The sequence below is a fragment of the Nannospalax galili genome, unplaced genomic scaffold (genome assembly GCF_000622305.1).
Source record: "Nannospalax galili isolate Female #2095 unplaced genomic scaffold, S.galili_v1.0 scaffold254, whole genome shotgun sequence".
In the NCBI taxonomy this organism is placed as follows: domain Eukaryota; kingdom Metazoa; phylum Chordata; class Mammalia; order Rodentia; family Spalacidae; genus Nannospalax; species Nannospalax galili.
The window spans coordinates 264,920-270,443 of record NW_008333903.1 but is presented as its reverse complement, the minus strand read 5'-3'; the positions used below and the strand labels follow the sequence as shown (position 1 = coordinate 270,443).

The window sequence follows — 5,524 nt, the reverse complement described above, 5'->3', positions numbered from 1 at the left end:
ATAGTTCTTGATGCATACCTGAAATCCACATACTTGGGAAGCTGAGGCAGGAGGATTTCCAGTTTGAAGTCAGCCTGGGCTACATAGGAAGTTCAAGGCCAGTCTTCGTTACATAGTGAAACTTTGTCTCAAAAGAACCTGAAACAGAAAAGCATGTGCATGTATATTAGATATGTTTTGTCTGTGGCACAAGCGAGTAAAGGAAAAGAAATAATGGCTTTTCATAATGAACTTGTCAAATCAACTGTCTTTTAAATTTTAATTTTTTTAATTGTGTGTGTGTATGTGCATACATGTGTGCAGGTGCCCACAAAGTCCAGTCCATCTTCTTTTACATGTTTTATTTATTCTATATGTATGAATGCTTTGCTTGCATGTATGCAAGTACATCATGTGCATGCAGTGCCCTGGGAGAAGAAGAAGAAAATGTAGGATCCCTTGGAACTGAAGTTACAGATGGTTGTGAGCTACTGTGTGGGTGCGGGGAAATGAACCCAGGCCCTCTACAAGAGCAAATGTTCTTTTATTTTTTATTGATTTTTTTTGGTGTGTATGTCATACAGAACATCCCAAACAATCTTAGTCATCTTTATGCCCCCATCCCAAATGGCACCCTCCCATACCCACCCCCACTGGAGCCCATATACTCTGTCACCCTGTTACTGCCCATTGTGTTGTCAGTGCCCCCAGCTGTTTCCCAGTGCAAGTCCACTGATCCTAGTCATCGTATCTAGAGTCCCTTGTTTTAGGAAGATCAGCTCTCCTTCATCTAGGAGCAATCGGTTGCCAACATTCTTTTAGATAAGATTGGGGTCTGCTGTTCATTTTCCCAGTTCTATGCTGGGTTACTGTCTGCCTGAGTTTGCATGGGACTTGTGTATGTGGACACCTATGCCATAGAATCATATAAGCAGGTTCCCAGGAGCTTGTAGGACTCTGTTTCCATATGGTTATGCACATCCTCCCTGGCTCTTACAATCTTTCTGCTCCATCTTCTGCAATAATCCTTGAGCCTTGGGTGGGTGAAGTTTAATAAAGGGGTCCTGTGCAAGGACCATTATTTAGCAGACTCTTGATCTCTACGATTTGGCCATTTGTGACCTTTTGTGTTCCTGGCCCTCCGCTGCATGAGGGAGCTTCATTATTGAGAACTGATTCCTTAATGTCCTCTCCTTTATCCCTGTTCTATGTTCCATGAGCCTTAGGTGTAGAGGTTGCATTGCAGATGTGTCACTTATGCCTGGGCAATTCATAGACAATGTCCGCGTGTGACAAGTTGTGGTACTTGGTATTAGTCTCTGACTGCTGCAAAGTGAGCTTGTTTGATGAGTGGTGACTGGGATATTTGTCTGTAAATATAAGGATACATATTTTGCACATAGTAAGAAATCACATTAGTCTAGCGATGTGCGAGTTTTGGGGTTTTTCTCTAAAATCTATGACCACTCTGGCCATGTGTATTAGGTTATATTACAGTACCACGCTTGAATTTCCTCCCTTTGAGTGGGTGTTTAGTCAAATTAGGTAGCTGTTGATTGCCCCCAAGACAAAAGTGCCACTACTGAACCGATGGAGTGTGGCTGTCCATATGGTCTGCCTTCACAGTTGTAGCTGCTGCTGCCTGATCCCGGACCCCAGGGCTGGTGAGGAGACTGTGTCAGTGGAGCTGCATTCAGATACAGGAGACCAGGTTCAGTGATGCAGATCTATCTTATTGAGGAATTTACAAGCTTATATAGGGTCCCTGGACCAATCAGACAAGGATACAACAACTATGCCATATATGGGCAGCCCAGGTTCCGGGACCAATCAGACAGGGATACAATGACTATGCCATATATCTGCAGCCCTGGTTCTGGTAAATCATGTGACCATGGCTGTTGTTATGCCCACATGCTGCAAGCTGTAGATAAACCACAACCTGGAATTTCAAGGGGTGGTGACTAGGGAGTGGCGAGCCTTAAGTATTAGCCCTGCAACTTGCCAAATGGAGCAATAATCACAAGGCGTTCCTCGTGGCTCCAGTGGTCGGGCCATTGCCTCAGGCCTGCTGTATTGCTGTCATTAGGACTTCCACTCTAGGATCAAGCCTGTCTCCCACAGTGGAGTATGCTATGCTGGCCATTCATGTGGTTATTTGGTCTTGAAGCTGGTGCTGGATCATTGGTTGATATTTTCCCTTGGCACTTTCATAGTGTTCTCCAAAGCTATGAGAGCTTGCCTTCAGGGGAAGTGGCTTCCATGTCAGATGCAGCTCTATTCCTCCATATCCTCTGTCTAATGTATGTTCTATCTTCAGCAGTAGGGTTTTATCTTCAAGTTCTGGGAGGCCGTCAAGGGCTGTGGCAATAGCCTGAGTAATTTTGGGAGTTTCTTGGATCACTCTGGCCAACAACTCAAAGAAAGGTATCTCCTGTCTGGCACTGTTTCTTGTTATGTAGCCTTTAGCTATACACATGGATGAATATAGAGATAATGTATTATAATTTGTCAGTAGGTTGTTGGACTAATATGGTTCCCTCTGGTTTTTAAAAATTAGCTAGGCATTATTTATCTCTCTCACTGTCTAACCCTTTCACCATGGTTTCCCCATTTAAAGTGCCCCTATTTTTCTCATTTCTCCCTTGATAATGACCTTCTCCTATGGTCCCACCTCTCTTGAGCTTCTTCTTTCCCTTTATCCCCAAGGTTCCTTTATTATCCTCCCTCCCCCTCCCATCTAAATAACCCCATTTTTATCTATATCTCCCTTAGTAATACCTGTTTCCTACTGTTCTTCTCTCTCAGGTTATTTCTTTTCCTTTACCTCCCTGGTTCCTTTTCATTATCCTGGTTTAGGTAGTTATGTCTGGATACATACTCACTCATAAAGATTTGGTGCTAGGATCCACATATGAGGGAGAACATATTGTTTGTTTTTCTGAGTCTGTGTTCACTTAGTATAACAGTTTCTAGTTTCATCCATTTAAATGCAAACTCCATGATTTCATCTACCTTTACTTCTGATTAGAACTCCATGTATAAATGAACCACATTTTCATTATCCACTCATCAGTTGAGGGACACTTAGGTTACTTCCATCTCTTAGCTATTGTGAAAAGAGCAGCAACAAACATGGATGTATAAATATCTTTGCAATAGGATGAGTTCTTTGGGTATATGCCAAGGAGTGGTATAACTGGGTCAAATGGCAGGTTCATTTTTAGTTTTTTAAAAAAATATTTTATTTGTTATTTTCATTTAATGTGTATGAGTGTATTGCTTGCATGTATGGGAGTGCACCCCTGTTGCACAATGCTGTGGAGGTCAGAAGAGGGCTTTGGATTTCCCTGGAACTGGAGTTAAGGATGGTTTGTAGCCACCATGTGGGTGCTGGGAATTGAACCCAGGTCCTCTGCAAGAGTAGTCAGTGCTCTTAACTGCTGATCCATCTCTCCAGCCCCTCATTTTTAGTTTTTTAAGTGTTCTCCACACTACTTTCCATAGGGGTTGAACAAGTTTGCAATCCCACCAGCAGTGGATGAGCATTCCCCTTTCCCTACATCCTCTCCAACATTTGGTATCATTGTTCTCTTGATCTTAGCCAGTCTGACTGGGGTAAGATGAAATCTTAAAGTGGTTTTAATTTGCATTTCCCTAATTATTAATGATGTTGAACACTTTTTTTTTTCTTTTTGAAGCAGGGTCTTCCTGTAGTCCCAGCTGTCCTGGAACTCACTATGTAGACCTGGCTGGCCTTGAACTCACAGAGATCCACCTGCCTCTGCCTCACAAGTTCTGGGACTACAGGTGTGTGCCACCATGCCTGACTGATGTTGAACACCTTTTAAGATGCTTCTTAGCCATCTTTATTTCTTCTTTTGTGAACTCTCTGTTCAGTTCCTTAGTCCATCTTTTAATTGGGTTACTTACTTTCTTGATTCTTTGTTTTTTGAGTTCTTTGTATAGTCTGGATATTAAAACCTCTGTCAGATGTGTTACTGGTGAAGATTTTCTCCCATTCTGTGGGTTTTCTCTTCACTTCTTTGGTTGTTTCTTTTGACGTTCAGAAGCTTTTTAGTTTAATCAGGTCCCATTTGTTGATTTTTGACCTTGTTTCCTGAGCAACTGATGTCCGGTTTAGAAAATCCTTTTCTACACCTATATCTGGTAGGTTATTGCCAATGTTTTCTTCTAACATTTTCAGAGTTTCTGGCTTCACATTGTGGTCTTTGATCCATTTGGAGTCGACTTTTGTGCAAGGTGAAAGATAGGGGTTTAGTTTCATTCTTGTACAGGTGGGAATCCAGTTTTGCCAGCACCATTTGCTGAAAATGTAGTCTTTTCTCCAGTGAATGTTTTTGGCCCCTTTGTCAAATATCAGGTGGCTGAAATTGCATATACTCATATTTGGGTCTTCAATTTTGTTCCATTGATCTACTGGTCTATTTTTGTGCCAGTACCATGTTGTTTTTATGCCCATACCACTGTAATATAGTTTAAAATCTGATATAGTACCCCCCCCCACACACACATCATTTCTCAGTGCTCTGGGTTGCTTTGGCTATCCAAGGTCTTTTGTGCTTCCATATGGATCTTAGGATTTTTTTCCAATTCTGTGAAGAATGTCATGGGAATTTTGATTGGCATTGCATTGAATCTATAAATGGCTTTTGGTAGGATGGTCATTTTCATGATATTACTTCTTCCAATCCATGAGCATGGAAGGTCCTTCCATCGTCTGGTGTCTTCTTCAATCTCATTCTATAAATTTTGGGGGCTGGAGAGATGGCTCAGAGGTTAAGAGCACTGACTGCTTTTGCAGAGGACCCAGATTTGATTCCCAGCATCCACATGGCAGCTAACAACCATCTGTAATTCTAGTTCCAGGGGATTTCACATCCCCTTCTGACCTCTGTGAGCATCACATGACATGGGTGTACTTACACACATGCAGGCAATACACTCATTTACATAAAAATAAATAATATTAAAATATAAGAAAACAATCTGCTTTATGTGAAATTTAAAATTTTCGTTGTAGAGGTCTTTAATGTCTTTGGTCAGGTTTATTCTGAGATTTTTTTTTGAGGCTGTTGTGAAAGGGAGTAGCTCTATGTGTTCTTTCTCTGATTGCTTGTTATTGGTATATAGAAAGGCTACAGAGTTTTCCAGATTAATTTTGTAACCTGCCACTTTACTGAAAGTGTTAATCATATCTAGGAGTTTTTGGTGGAATTTTTGGCATCTCTTAGACATAATAACAAACCATCTGCAAAAAGGGATAATTTGATATCTTCTTTTCCAATTACTCCTTTAGTTTCCTTCTCTTGTCTTATTGCTCTTGCAAGAGTTTCAAGCACTGTGTTAAAAAGGAGTGGAGATAGTGGGCAGGCTTGTCTAGTTCCTGATTTTAATGGGAATGCTTCCACTTTTTCTCCATTTAAAATGATGTTGGCTGTGGGCTTGTTGTATATGGCTTTAATTTTGTTGTGTTATGATCTCTCCAGTCCAATTCCCTCTTGGAATTTCAACATAAATGTAT

At 41.2% G+C, this 5,524-nt stretch overlaps 1 protein-coding gene across 1 annotated transcript in view; it reads right to left on the bottom strand.

Moving 5' to 3' along the window:
• The window catches only part of LOC108490632 (igE-binding protein-like), a 25,467-nt gene that overhangs the window by 11,536 nt on the left and 8,407 nt on the right, over positions 1 to 5,524 (bottom strand).